Source organism: Hirundo rustica, chromosome 3 (assembly GCF_015227805.2).
Source record: "Hirundo rustica isolate bHirRus1 chromosome 3, bHirRus1.pri.v3, whole genome shotgun sequence".
Classification (NCBI taxonomy): domain Eukaryota; kingdom Metazoa; phylum Chordata; class Aves; order Passeriformes; family Hirundinidae; genus Hirundo; species Hirundo rustica.
In genome coordinates, this window is record NC_053452.1 from 13244872 (window position 1) to 13260019 (window position 15148).

Below are 15148 nucleotides of genomic sequence, written 5' to 3' on the forward strand. Positions count from 1 at the left end.
GCTGCATCCCACGGCATTGAGGGGTATTCCCCACGTTACTAATAATCTTGCAGTGTTCATTCACTCTTTCCATTCCCAACAGGCCTCCTAGCCAAGTCATTTGCTTTAAAGATTCTCCGTCACCACTTCTTTCTAGACGCTTCAACATCCACGGCTCAAAATGATGTTGGGAAATCACATGTCCCGTTCAGATCACTGCTTCCCTTTGCCTCTACAGGGAGAGAGACAAGAGGACATAAAGCCCTGATGGATTTCTGTTGCCTCCACCTCTCTGAGTTATGCTTTTTTTCTCTAACTGCTTGCTTATAATTTGTTGTTCATACTACCAAAAGAAGGCATGCCAAATCTTTGCTGAAGGAGAATGTTCAAGATTTAAAAAACATGTTAACTAACTTGATACTGTCTTAGGGATTTTCTCCAGCCCTGTTTTCTGCTCTTCTATATAATTATTTTATTTAAACATTTTGTGTTTAGTATATCCTAGTGGTATTCACAGAAGATTTTTCTCTCCTCCTAAATATCTGGTTCCTTGCTCATTCCTGAGTTGATCTGGACTTCAGGGAGGTTTTGTATCTTAGAGAAAACAATTTCTTCCTTAATGTAATAGGCACTGGGAGACAATTCATACATAATCAGCAGAAATAGCCCCAAATTATGATCACCCTGATTCTCCAGAGTGTTTTTCACCTTTACTTTCTTGAGAATAGAAGTCTCTAAATCACCATCATTATGCCTTTACCAAGTAACACTTTTAGTCTTTCCATTCTGCTTGTACAGGCACATAACTTTAAGGGGTGTTGGCTTGCAGCCAAAGGTATTTCAGCTCCTACAGAGGAAATTCATCAGTCATCACTGCTACTGATTGGAGATACCATCTGGTTAGGATGGATGGTGAATTCCTGCTGAAATACATTTTTAGTGACCAAATGTATTTGTGAAATAAGGGGAAATCCAAGCAGATTTGCTGGGATTTTTTTTTTTTTAAGAAAAAAATTTCATTTCTGCAGAATGGACTGGGGAAGAGATTTCTGGATCAAGTCTAATTTTCTTGCTTCCAGGCAGTTTGTTTCCTTCTGACACTTCTAAAATATGGGGGTTTTTTCCATGATGTTATCAATGTGAGATTCAGTGTCATTAGGGAAGTAATAATTTCCCCTAGCACTGTTCCTCTGCCTTTACTATTTTCCCTGAACTAAACTAAACACATTCTTCCTTCAGTTTGGGAAGACCATGGGACTTCATCTCCATGAGGCAATCTGGCTTCACTTGTTCTACTTGAATTTTGCAGCAGAACCAAGAAAATCTAAGTAGAGTAACAATCGTAATCCAACAGGGTTATCATAATGACAGGGGCTGTAACCATTGCTACAGACGAGGGCATGCTTCTCCCTTTTTTCTAGTCAGCCTCTTCTCTTACCCAAAACATCAAAGAATTTACTAATACACTAATTAATTCATAATTAACTAGTGTCAATTATGGCACTACATTTGCCATAAATTGTACTATTTCTTTTCTGGAAAGCTGATGACTTTGCCTGATTTGATTTAGATATTTGCAGCTCACTGGTACCCTGCTGATTTTTGGAGAAAGTTCTTCAAATAGCAAAAGAAAGGGGCTTGTGGTGGGGCAGGTGAACTGCAGCAGGCTCGTTAGGGATTTGGTGGTTTCTCTTCAAGTGCAGCAGCATCGCTGAGAGTCCTCTTCAATACTAGGTTGTGCAAAGCACCTTTAATGCAGAGTGCCAGCACATTTCACAGCTTCTCATGGAAAGAAATTGGGAGGTTGATGCTATGTGTCTAGCAGTGGTAACTAACCCTTTCTTTTTTTTTTTTTTTTTTTTTTTTCCTAAAGGTGCTTTCCTCCACAGCTGATGGAGAAGCAACTCAGCAGGAAAGCTTCTGTGCAGACAAAAGCACAAAGCACTGCACTGACAGACAGCAACATAAGGAGATATTTGAAAGGGGCAAAGGTGGGGAGGAAGAAAGTCCACTTCACTGGGTGTGATGGCTGTTGGAGCAGAGAAGCCCACGATGGCTTGTGAGCCTCCATGGTCCTCCAGTTTCTGTCTGTGAGGAGCTAGGGGTTTGGGAGCCATCAAGGCAGGATGTCAAAAAAGAAATGCCACCTGGAAGCAGGAATGACCAGACATGTACAAACAGCTTTTCTTACAAAATGGAGGTTTGTAGGAGTCAAGGAAGGGATGAAACTTCACAGGCACATATCACTATAGCTTCAGGGAAATCATTTAACCAGGAGTCGCTCTGAGAAGGGTTGTTACAGGGCTAGTGCTGACCAACAACTGGCCACTGCCTTCAGTGGAAGCACCTTAAAGAACAGCACCTGGTTGGGGAGTCACACAGTCCTGATCTTTGCTCCCCTGGGTGCTCTGGGAGAGACCTTGGAGACAAAGCTGCTCTGAAAGCCTGTGGGAAAAAGGGCCAAAGCATGTGGGAACCAGGACAGCGTTAGAGCAGAGAGAGTGTGAGAGCTTTGTGATAGCCAGAAGGATTTCAGGAGAATCATTAACTGGTGCATCTACTGATGTGCTAAAATGCTCGTGGGAATGTCATGTTACACTGTGGTCCTCAGCTGTCCAAAGTCAGAATCTAAGATATGATGCATGCTTAGGACACCACGAGTAAGAAATGGAAAGGCAGTGCCTTGCAAATGCATTGGTGATCTGTAGGAAGAGCAGCAGCACCCCCTATCACTGGAGAGGGAAGATGAGAGAACAGACCAAGTGCTGCTCCTCCTGTCTGTTCTCAGTACAAGACTGAAGCCTAGATTTTCACTGCAGAGAAACTTCCTTCTCTACCAGAAGAACCTAGCTTAAATCTTTCACTGCGCACCTTCTGCTACATCTTCCTGTGGTGCACACCTAGCAGAAGGAGATGGAGGAGATAGAAAGGTGAAGGTTTTGGAGAAGAGCTGAGAGCTGGAATTCACAGTGGTAATGAACCAGAATAAAAAAATAACCTTCAGGTCTACAGTACCCAAAGAATTGCTCATCACTCAGAAGGCACACCTAGGCCCTAGGACCCTGTGCTCCAAGTTGTGCAAAGCTTTTGTCTTGTGGGTTCTGTCAGGCAAAAAATTCTGCCACCAGAATTATTGGTATGGTCTGAACCATAAGTAGTATGATTACAATTCAGAGTGATGGAACAGAACAATCAAGAAGTAGCCCAAAATCTGTAATTTCTTCTTGCCAAAGGCAAAAATAATCTTTCCATGTAATTGTATCCAATCCCAAAGGCATAGCCAGGAGTGTTTTTAACTTTCTGGGAAAGAAATACTGGTTAGCTGGAATGGCTGAGCTGTGTGGGTGCTGTGGTTTATGTTGATTTGTTTGCTGGTAGTTCTGAAACCAGAATGTTGCTAGAGGACACAAAGAGAAATTATACTCATGCTCAAACTCTAAGGCAAAAGAAGGCTAACTTTATTTTCATTACCTTGCTTATATAGATTCTGGACAGTGACTAGGGATTGGAGAACAAGGTTACTACCTCTCCATCCCACTGGCCAGGCTAGAAGTCAATCAGTTGTCCCTTATCAGAGAGGAATGTGAAAAACAACTACTTGTTTATGTTAGAAGCATGAGAAGACTCTAATATAAGATGTAAACATTCACAGAAAGCTAATAGAATATGGTAACACCAGAATAAAAATAAGAGTCTGATTAAGCCAAGCTGAGCACTTTTTTTTCTTATTGTGTATTCACAGCTGTTGGAGTCCAGGGCATTCCTTTGGTTGCCCTGGAGGGTCAGAGACCTGGACAGGGGGGTCTTGGACCCCAGCCCAGATCTCAGAGAGACACTGGTTTTGATTTCAGTCCGTGGGAAAGGCTTCTTGCACTGCAGGAAGCATTGCAGACCACAAGAGTGTGAAAAATAGTAGTTTAGTATATCACAGGGTGAAAAAACAGTAATATTAGATTCCTAGCATTGAAGTGAATGGGAGCAAGATGGAGAATCTGGGGCATTGTCTCTTTCTTCTTCATTCTCCTTCCCTCACTCCATTTCAGCAGTGACATGGCACAAAGTAGTTAGTGAGGATTGGGTCAGAGTAAAGATGACCTTTTTAGTAATAGTGATAGACATTGGTGAGAAATAGTAAATAAGAAATACGTAGCAATTAATATAAAAGATAAGGACAACCCAGCTCGGGGGGAGACGTGAGAAGTCCAAGCCGTGGCAAACATCTTGTTGGACTGAGAAAATTGTAAGATAAGAAACAATAAATGAAGTATGCAACCTTGAAAAATCTAAATCTGAAGACTCTGTCTCTTCCTTCGGTTTGGCACAGAGCTTTGCAGAGGGCCAGGACTCTAAAACCACCTGAATGCCGGGGAATCAAACCCGACACACAGCAAATCGACAAGCAAAAGATACAATTTTTTGGCTGAGAGAATGATATAGCTTAGCTCAAGGTCAAATGTTTCATTGCTTTGAACTCTTCTTTTTAAACTGGATATGCATACTTACTTGCAACAGAGGAAAAATCTAAACACAATCCCTCTGCCTAATTAAACCAGAAGTGGAAACTAGATATCATCTGCCAGGAGGTTGAAGGAGGTCTTTGCATCTGGTGCTAAGTTAATTTGGAGGGACCTGTAAGGAAAAGTGGGACAGCACTAACCTTTTATATATTTTATACTCTAGAAGAGGTTGCCTGTATCTCCTTCGCCTTAGACAAGTTGCTTGAATTCAGCCAAATTGGCCCAGTTTCTGATAGGTCCAGGAGCTGAGAGACTCAGAGGCTCAGAAAAAACCTGTGCTGCTTTTATTTTGCCATCTGTGCCTTGCCTCACTGCATACAGCTCTCGCATTTGAACTTTTTTGGATTCTTCCAGGAAGCCTTACAGCAAGTTCTGGCAGCAATGCTTTCCTGTTCAAAAGGTGGATCTTTGACCAGTATGGGCACCTCCAAGGGAGAGGGAATTGTGTCTTTTTTGTGCTGCCTTACACTGGCTTTTGAAGGTAGACAGCAAAGGTACAGGTTAGTGCTAATTGAGATGTGGCCATCTGTCAGACAGAAAACATGCCAAGGCCACCTTGTGACTTTTTTTATAAAGGAAGGAACCAGCCCCTGGTGAAATATTTAGGTGTTGCAGACATTGAACCGAGTCAGCTATATAACTCAGATAATAAAGTTCCTCTTGGATGTGATTAAGGATCTCCTGAGTTATCTAGCATCTCACCTTAAATGCCTTTTCATCCACAGTGAAACTGCTTTGTTGAAATCAGACACATTTTTGAGGCTGAGTGCCATGAAATTTGACCCATTATGGATTGCTCAGGCACCCACTATGTAGGGACCTTTGTATAAACATGGTAAGAGAGAGTACTTTCCCCAAAAATCTGATACCTTAGGAGCCAGGAGAGTAAAAGTAGGGATTGGAGGAACCTAGTCCTGTAGGGGATCTCAGACCTGGATTTATATCTGGGCATGCTGATGGGTTAAATTAATTGCTGATGGGTAAAGTTAAATTAACGTTTCTGATTTTCACCCCCTTAAAGAAAGATTATTGGGTGTGGTATTGTTGTTTTTGTTTGTTTGTTTGTTTGTTTGTTTGTTTGTTTGTTTGTTTGTTTTTAAATGAGACTAGACGACCACCGATGGCAAAAGGAAAGAGTCTGCTCTCTATCACTGGGTGGGATATAACAGCTTTTATTCTTGAGTCCTGCCCTGCTTGGCTGGAGCTCCTCCCGATGGCTCACCGGTGCCAAAGAGAGTGAGGCCCCTCCCGTGTAGGGGCTTTTTCCCCAGGGGGCAGGGCCCAGAGGCAGGAACAAGACACCCAATCAGGGATAAAGTGGGAGGGGAACAGGGTTGGGTTATAGCTGAGCAAGGACAAACCATATGATTACAAATCCAATGAAACACAATATAAACCCAATTAATGCATTACAACAATTGGGTATGTGAAGAAGCCCTGGATCATCCAGGCAGTGCCAAGGCACTCAACACAAGTCATCTGAGGGAGATACAACACTCTGAGTCAGTGGCTGGAAGCAGAAAAATGCTGAGCTGAGCCTTCTGTGTGTTATTTCCACCTTGGCAATTACGATTTAAGGAGAATGCCAGGCTCTTGTTGCCTGCAGCCTACACAGCATGGGTGAAGCCCCATAGCTTAGAAGCCTCAACAGCAGCTGTGCACAAAGGACATGATGGGTTCCAAATTCTCCATCATCCTTCAGATTTAAACTAGACAGTGCCTGTCCTGTAACATTAGAAAAAAAACTTTAGTGTTGGCAAAAAAAAAAAAAAAAAAAAAAAAAAAAAAAAAAAAAAAAAAAAAAAAAGAAAAAAGAAAAAAAAAGCTGTAGTGATGTGGGATTTGTTTTGGTTTTATTCTATGTGCTCTATGTGCTGTTAGTTTATGATTCATTCTATGTACCCTGGTTTGTTGTCCCTAATGGTCTTACCCTGTTTTTCTCCCCTCCAACCGTTATATGTTAATCCCCCACTGCCACCCTCCTCTGTGGTCTGCCTGTCATCTCGGGGCCTTCCCCTGGAGCTAGAAAGTTCTTTCAAGGGCATTGAGTGATAGGTCAGATCCAGAGGGGGTCCATCCCCATCATTTATGTATGGTTTATGAAAATATCATTCAGCCGTGTGATCTCTCCCTGGTGATCCCTGATTTGCTCACCCACTGCCTCTTCTCCTTGTTCCACCCACAAATAAAAGCTGCTGGCAAGCAGCCTGGGGGGCTCTGCCTGGGCAGTTACTTGGAGGTGAGGAGGTCCCGTGCCGGGGCTCCAATAAACTCTTGTGACCTGCTCAGTAGAGTCTGCCTTTCTATCTCTGCTGTCATTGCCTTGCACCACCTGTGCCTACTGCCGAGGTCACGTGGGAGCCAAGACCCTGCAGGATCGGGTTAGCTGGCATGGCCAGCTGTCTGTACCTTTCCACGCCGCGGTGCCTGAGCTAGCCCGGGCAAGCATGGAGACCACGCATAAGGCACCGCAACAAAAAGCCTTTTTCTTTCTGCACTAACAGGCTGTGAAAATAAAGAGGAGTTCAGATTTCTACTTCCAGTCTCCTCAGGTAAGGACACAGTCCCTCTTCTCCTCAGGATGCTTGACAAGAGCCTGCAGGCCTGTTAAGGCATGGAGGCAGTGACAGGGCCTCATCTCAGTGTTGTCCTCCATGGAAAACCACTGGGCACAAGAGAAGGTCCTAAACCTGAGAGAGAAAAAGAGTGAGAAGCTGATGAGAGTTACGGATAGTTCCATGAGAAACAGTCAGATTTCACAGGTAGGGAGGAGAAAGATACTGATATGAAAACCTGTGGAAGGGCAAAGGTGAGGAGACAGGCCAGAAGAATAGGACATCATGACTTGTAAGTAGTGTAGCTGAGGAGAAATGTCTTGAATACTCTTCAGTGGCCCCACAGCATTTCACTAGATTGACTAAAAGAATTAATCTCTCTGGCTGAAAAATACCTAGCTGCCAGGAATGCTCATTGAATTAACTGATTGATTGCAGAGGGGAACGAAAATTTATCCTTCATATTAATTTCTCTGTGCTTACCTGTCTTTTATATATAATGAGAATTTTTTTTTTCACATGTAGTACTTCTTAAGAGAGAGGACAGGTTTTTCCCAAAACAAATGTCCCAACAAATACCCTAGGGGTACTCTGAAGATTCTCTGCATATCCTGTGTGATGCAGAAAGCCTAGAAGCTTGTGTTCCTAGTGCCTTAACTCCCAAGATTACATCATGCTATGGAGATGTTTTGAGGTAGGCGTGCTCCTCTTGTCCTAACCTAGCCAGAACTTGCAGGCTCAGAGCACCAGGGCATGGGGTGGGATGTGTACAGGAAAGTTCCTCAGGAAGCTTCAAAGATTCTTATCATTCTAGGAAAATAAAAATAAGCATGATCTTGAAAAAAAGGCAGTTTTTTGTCTCTTGTCCTTCCTGCTTATGGGAAGAGGTCTGGATCCCAAATTAATTTTCCTTTTCACCTTACTCATCAGTGTCCCAAAAATTCAGATCTCTTTTTCCCTGCAACGAAGGGATCACCTACAGCTTGTGGTTCTCTGCTAGTTCCTTTGTACATTACATTTTTATATATAGCAAAATTTTGAGATACCTTCTAAGGAAAGAGATGTGTAATGGAAAAGGAAGATATTTTCCATGTAGAGACAATATTAAAGGTAGACAGGGACACATCAGGGCTTTGGTGTTCAAGAAAAATCTCCCATCTGAAATCAGTCAAGGGTTGTGCTTCCAAATTAATTGCATGCTTCTGTCCTTAGCATCTGGGCATGGAATCAAATCTGATGAGCCAACAAAGCATCACTGAGCTGCTCCTGAGACCAGTCACCATCAATAAATAGAAGTACTCTTTGAAATTCAAATCACAAGGGGCATAATTTAAAAAAGAATGCAGGAGGAGTCGAAATACCATGCACCACACATTAAATGTCATGCATGTGACAAAATCTTGCTGTTACTTAGTGTCATAAAATTTATTCCCAGATTATTAATACCATACCAAGGATGAAGTAATTAAACTGGCAGCCCATTTCCTCTGAACTGGAGTCCAGGCCTTCAGCGGGTGTAAATCAGAACAGCTACACTGCAATGATTTGTTTTCACAACCAGTTGGGAAACAGAGCCATTTATTCTATAAAGGGAGAGCTGAAAGAGAACTCAAACCCTTCGTCACTCCATGTTGGCCCTTCTGCCCCAGAGTGAGGGTAAGCAAGTAGGGCTAAACTCACTGCTCACCTGGAACCACTCCCAGAGCACACTGCAAATAATCTGGAAACAGCTCCTAGTGGATTTAACAAATTAAATTTGTAAGGTTAAATATTTAATAACATGCTAGTAGTTTCTTCCAAATGGGCACACTCTGTATCCTATTTCTTTTATACCCAAGCCTACCAGAAATATTCACAGATCTGTTTGGCAGAAATGCTGTATTATGTGGGCAGAAAAAAAGCTGATTTAGAATTCATCATCCTGTCCTCCTCTTTCAAGCCCTCTAGCTTTCTGCCTGCCTTCCTGGCCACATCTGGAGGCATTCCTTCAATCTGACCCAAATTCTTAAGCTCCTGTGGCATCCCAAACTGCAAGAGGTACCAGACTTATATCATCTTGTTGTATGGTTGCAGAAAATGTGTACATGTTCAACAGCCACCTCTTCCAGATGAACTTTTTTTTTTTTTCCCCCCCATTTCTTAGGTAGAGTTTTGTACTCTCCTTTAGTCAAGGCTGAGTATTGCAGGCACCATCTGGCCCTGAATTTTTCTATTAAAAATGCTTTTCAGCAGGAATTCTTTGAGGTTTTGGGGGCTTTTGTCATTTTGTTCTCTCTTTCTTTCTTTTCAGCAGGTGTTTGTTCTCATTGAGAAATTTGGTGGCTTCCAAAATGAAAATTTAACTTTTCTCCACAATGTTTAGGTGTTGCAACTTCTCATTTTTTCATTTGTGGAAAACTGCACTGTTTTAGAGTGTGATTTTCGTTTATGGAAAACGGCAGTGTTTGCTTTCAAGTGGCAAGTACTCCACTCCACTGGGACTGCGTGAGAAAAAGCATTGTAGGGCTCCTCTTGGGATTGCAGAGACCTACTGTTGCAGGAATTTTCAAAATCACTTTCACATGTGATGAGGAGTGCTTCAAGCCTGTTTGTACTCAAAATGATGTTCAGTTGGGAAAAGGCCAACTTCTCAGGTGGAGAAAAAACCTCCAAAGATCCCTTGTCAATACCACACAACTTCATTGTTTTAAGTTTTGCCTAATTATCTACAGTAAGAGAGAAGGAGAGACAAACTATGCCACCCTGGTGAGATCAGTTGTTGTCTTGCCAGATTTTCATAAAGAGTCTCTGAGAAGTCTCAGGAAAGAGAAAGGATGGCATAGCAAACTTGCCCGAGTTGCAAAACAGCAGCTTTGATGTGTGAAATGGGAAAAGCTTATATTTTGGGGGGGAAAAAAATGTACTTGTTATTACACTTTTTCACAGTCCATTTAAAAGATGAAGAACCAACCACTACAGCCAGCAGCATGGGCCAGCCTCTCACCTGCAAAGGATGACAGTGTTTGTCAATCAGTCCTCAGGGTACAGCTGCTTGCTCTTCCCAGCATTCTGCCAGGAGAAGTGCCCTGGCCAGGCAGAGATGTTGGCAGCCCTCAGCCCTTTGCACAGCCACAAGGAGGAAACAACAGAGCTTTCCCAGCCTCTGCAGCAGCCTACAGCACCCTCTGTGTATTTCTTTTAGGTTTCTAGTCACAGCCCCATCAGAGCTATGGAGAAACTTGGGGCTGCTGCAGGCAGGGGAAGTTTTGCTCTTGACTTGCCGATCGGCCTTTTGTCATTACTGATGTGCTTGTACACTGGGAAGAAGAGCTCCAAAGAACAACAGTTTCCTGCTGTTGATGTGAGATGCCATTAATTTTTGTCATGCTGGAGTTTGAAGCTCCCTGGCACACTGTAAATTTGTTACTTCTAAGGGGAACCTGACTGGGCAGCTGCAATCTGATGGCACTACCTAAAGGAAGACGAGGAAGAGCCAACTCTTTCTCTTGGTGAGAGAACTTTGACTGTTTAGAAGATGATGAGGAGCATGGGGAAGCTTCTTAAACTTTTCTCAATAGCTCATTTCAGTAATTGAGACTGGTGTTAGCTGCATGCTTAAGCAGACCATCAATCTCAGCTCTGTGTGCCACCAAATTACTGGCAAAAGGGGAGAAGATGAGCTGGAATAATAAATCTGCCCTAATCATCACATTAAGGGTTATCTTCATGGGACTGCTGTTTTAAATCTGGTTATAAAGAAGAAACTAAATAAAGAGCATTGGGGGGAGTCTTATCCATTTCAGGAAGTATTTTCTGAATTGTCTCAGTATGCAAAGAAAGGCTGGGCTAAATGTATCTGTTGAAACATTTCAGTAGGCAGAAAAGTAATTTTTTGACAGGATGAAAATTTTCCCACCCCATTTGTGTTCCTCTTTTATTTTTACTTCATATGCTGTATTTAGCAATTAAAATTTTTCAGTCAATATATTTCTAAATCAGTTCTTTCTAATGTTTGCTCTTTGGGCAACTTGGTCTTTCAGCTCTCTTGGTCCCCAGCTTGTGGCTGAGGGTCAAGGGATAGCAGAATCTTCAGCACTTCTCTGGGAGGTGATTAACCCCATGCTTAAAAGCAAGAGGGACCCCAGCATAAGAAGGATTAATATTTAAACATCTGAGTTGTACTGACTGGATGACTGGGAGCCTTCTGCTCTCCAGGGGCCACGTTAGAGACCTGGCCATATCCATCTCTGTGTGGTAGTCCAATGAACAGGACTCAAGATGTCTCTTTGGGCCCTGCAGGCATGGAGATGGCAACTGCTGTCAGCCCAAAACTTGCTTTGAATTATCTTCCAGGTGCACCAAGGTGGGTTTAGCTTGGGTCCCTCAGTACCAGCCTAGGAAGGTTTTTTCAGCTCTTTTCCAACTCCTCATCCTCCTACCCTCTGGAGTGACTTGGAAGATAAATGAGGGAAAACTATTAGCTTCATGAAGCTGTTCCCTTCACATAATTTTTTTTTAGACAAACACTGTTGGATTTTTGTATTTTGTGTGAAAAGGTATTCACACAAAGGAAAGGATCTGGAATAAAAACATCTCCAAGAAATGCATTTTGCATGGTTTCCACTAAGACAGCAGGGTTCGTGCTTAGCTGCAGGACCAGGCAGGAAGATGCCTGGAGGAAGAGCTGCTGTCTGACAGGAGTGGCCTGGAGAGCTGGAGAGGGTGCTGTTACTGCAGAGCTGCTGGGGGGGGCTGATGAGAGTCACCTCACAGAGAGGTCAAACAGATAAATATCCAAATTTGATTAATATTCTATTTGATAAAAATCAAATAGATTAGCTATTTCCATTGAGTATGAAGAGGCAACTTACTTACAATTTTTTTTCATACTTTAGGCAATAGATATGCCAGGAAAAGTAGCCTGATTGAACTGGACTCATCCCAGAGAAATGGAAGGGGCAAAAGAGGTTTGCTGTATTGTGGGGTGGAAGTAGTAAACACCAGGACAAGTGGGTCAGAGAAATATCAACAGAACATCATAAAGTAATGTTCTTGGGAGGATTTTGGATAATAGGGAGTTTTACTTGGTCTATTTTTTTTTTTTTTTTTTTTTAATTACGGTAAACAAAGTCCCTCTACAAAGATCCCTCATAAAATCAAAAAAATGTTCTGACTCCCTAGCACAACGTTCCAGGCACTTTCCCCTATCATGGCTTTGACATATTCCCAAGCAGCAGCATGAGGGATGAAAAGATAATTTAGTGGGGTCAGGGCAGTGCCATTTACCCTCTGAGATTGGCCCCTGGTTATTTATTGTCCTCTTGCCTTTATGAAGATCTTTGCATCTGCTAAAATTGTTCAGATTTGCCCATTTTTTCTTACAAACTTGTGTGCCTCATGGGACAGCTTCTTCAAAAGGCAAAGGAAAGACCAGAGGTAAGCAGCATCCTGCCTTTTATCAAAACCTTTCTTTTGTGTGGGATTCTTGTTTATACCTCCTGAACAGTGCGGAATTAAACATCCCATCTTACAAGTTTGCTTTAATTTTCATTTAATTTACTTAAAAATCTTCTCTTTTATTTCCAGTGAAGTATGTCCTGAGTACCTCAGTTTTATTAGTATGGCCTGCTCACATAATCCCGCAGTCTGCTGGTCACCCTTGTCCTAAAGAATTTCATGTTCACAGCCTGTTTCTTGTGGTACCAATAAAAAACCCTCTTCATCCTTTCTTTGAGAAAGGATCTTTTGTTTTCTACCTTCTTCTTAAGAATTAAAGAAAATTAAAGAGAAAGGGGGAAAAATACTGTCCTAGGTTGCAATGTAAAATGTGTCCGAAGTATGTATTCTATCACCATCTACATGAGCTGTTGAAACTAGGTTGGGCAGTGTTTCCCTTGCCCCCTGCCTCCAGACTATCTTCTGTTAATGGCCCATCAATGCCCTGCTGCATGACTCATAGATAACTCCCTCCAGGAGCTATCTCTGTTTAATTGGCAATCAAGGACCCATTGCAGGACTCATAGAATGAGATCAGCCCATTGTGAAATGCTCTGCCCAGGGGGAGGAGCCAAGCATTCCCACCTGGATATAATCTGGGCTTTGGGGCAGCACAGGCAGTCTTACCTACTGGATTCTCAGAGGGTAAGAGCTACCAGACCTTTCTGAGGGAACACTGCTTCAACAAGACCAGTTCATCTGGACTGCTACCACCATGGTTTCAGGTTGTATTCTGACTCTGTCAGTGATCTTTTGTACTATAGCATGTGTTTTGTTTTGTTTTATTTTATTTTTATTTTTTTTTTTCCCCTCTCTCCTATTAAATTGTTTTTTTCTGACTTGGAGTCTCTCTCTGGTTTTGCCTTCAAGCCAGGCACAAATACAAATTCTCGTTATGACGTTCTCTTTCTCCAACAGTTCCATCACTGTGTTGTCTTTCTAATATATCCCTGCAGCAGGATTATGCTTCTTCACCAAAGTTTTGGTTTGTCAGTTCCCCCCTGCTTATACAGTTATCATTAAGCATACCTTTCATATCCAAACCTTGTTGTTTTATTCTCTACATCTTTGCCAGCATTCTGTAACCCACTCTCACCTCGGCACATGGCCATTAATATACAGAGCACAGCGGCTGCTCTTCTTATTATTACAATAATGGCTCAGGCCAGAGAGGAGAAGCAGTTTTAGGCACTGTGCAAATAACAGACAATCCCTGACAAAAAGAGAAAGCTCTAGTGTTCAAAATAATAATTAAATCATTCCTTGAGAGTATCTCCATGCTTCCTTTAAAATATTCATTTCTAGCCATTGGAAAGCTACTATTAAATACAATGTGTTATCATTCTGGGTTTTTTTGACAGGGTGTCCTGGGTACAGGGGCGGGGGGGGGGGGAGGGGGGGGGAGTGAAGTTTTTAGCCCTGTCTATTCTATACCATGCACTCTCTTCAGGAAGTGTTTTCATTTGTTTGGTGATGAATAACCCCCTTTAGTTGGTAAAAATCTCGCTCACTTTTGTATACTCTTTTGTTGTAGTTATTGTGATTTTTCAGTAAATTTGGGTTCCAACTTATAATTTCTCCCAGTGTTCCTCCGTTATTGATAAGGAGAGCAGCCTTGAGTGTGTTTAATTTCTCACTGGGTTTTAAACCAGCCCACAGAGCTGACTGTTGTGCACTATTCCTTCTTCAACACCTCACTTTCCAGCTCCTTTTAGTAATGTCATTGGAACCATGGCAGGTGAATCCCCACAACACTTCTCTTGCATTGTTCCTTTCTTCTTAATTAATGTGGGAAATTGTCCATATTGAGCCATTTTACAGAAGTCAGGATTGACCACTGTGGTATAAAGGAGCAAAATTTGGGGCCTTGGATGGTAGTGTAACATTGGGATGGCAGGTAGGACAGACCTACAGGATTAGTAATAAATCATGAAATAGGAGGGAGCATAGCAGGCGAGTGGAACCAGATGATCTTTAAGGTCCCTTCCAGCTAAGGTCATTTTTTACAATGATTCTGTGTTTTCTCAGTGTAGGAGCTGGAGGACAGAAGTGGAGGTGAGACCTCCCTGGCTCTCACAGGTGCTGACACCAGAGCAGGATTTCCTGGTCTTGGATAGTTGGAATTTGCTCCCTCCATGCCTTCTCACATCCCTGCTTCATCGTCCTTCTGCAACACATCAACCACCTACAGAGCAGACCAAAGAAGTCTTAAGAGTCTTTTCCACCCTAAACAATTCTATGGTTCTGTGACTGTATGATAATGGACATTCAGGAAGGTCCCCAGTCTCTCCTTTTCCCTGGAGAAGGGATATTAATAATTCTGGGAGATTATTGCATTAAAGCTGTTTGAGTTCATTGTCTTGCAATGTAGTTTTTCTTTGAACAGGGATGGAAGAAAGGGAGGGACACCATGGTGAGGGAACTTCAGGATGTGGAATTTTCAAAAACTGGGCTCTGTATGTGGTTCAGGAGGTATTCTATGGCCAAGACAGACTCTTCACATCTTTAGGATGACAATAATATTTCTGGCTGATAGTTGAACCCTTAATTGATGAATATATGGAGGACACTACATTAATACAAAGTGATTGTCCCCAGAAAATAAAGAAAAGCTAAAAATCG

The 15148-nt window shown here is 42.4% G+C and overlaps 1 long non-coding RNA gene across 1 annotated transcript; it reads left to right on the forward strand.

Moving 5' to 3' along the window:
- Positions 1-13155: 13155 nt before the first annotated feature.
- On the forward strand, positions 13156-14881 carry LOC120750884 (uncharacterized). The gene is made up of 2 exons (XR_005700190.1): positions 13156-13251; positions 14560-14881. It is a non-coding gene; the product is annotated as an uncharacterized LOC120750884 (long non-coding RNA).
- Positions 14882-15148: the final 267 nt, after the last annotated feature.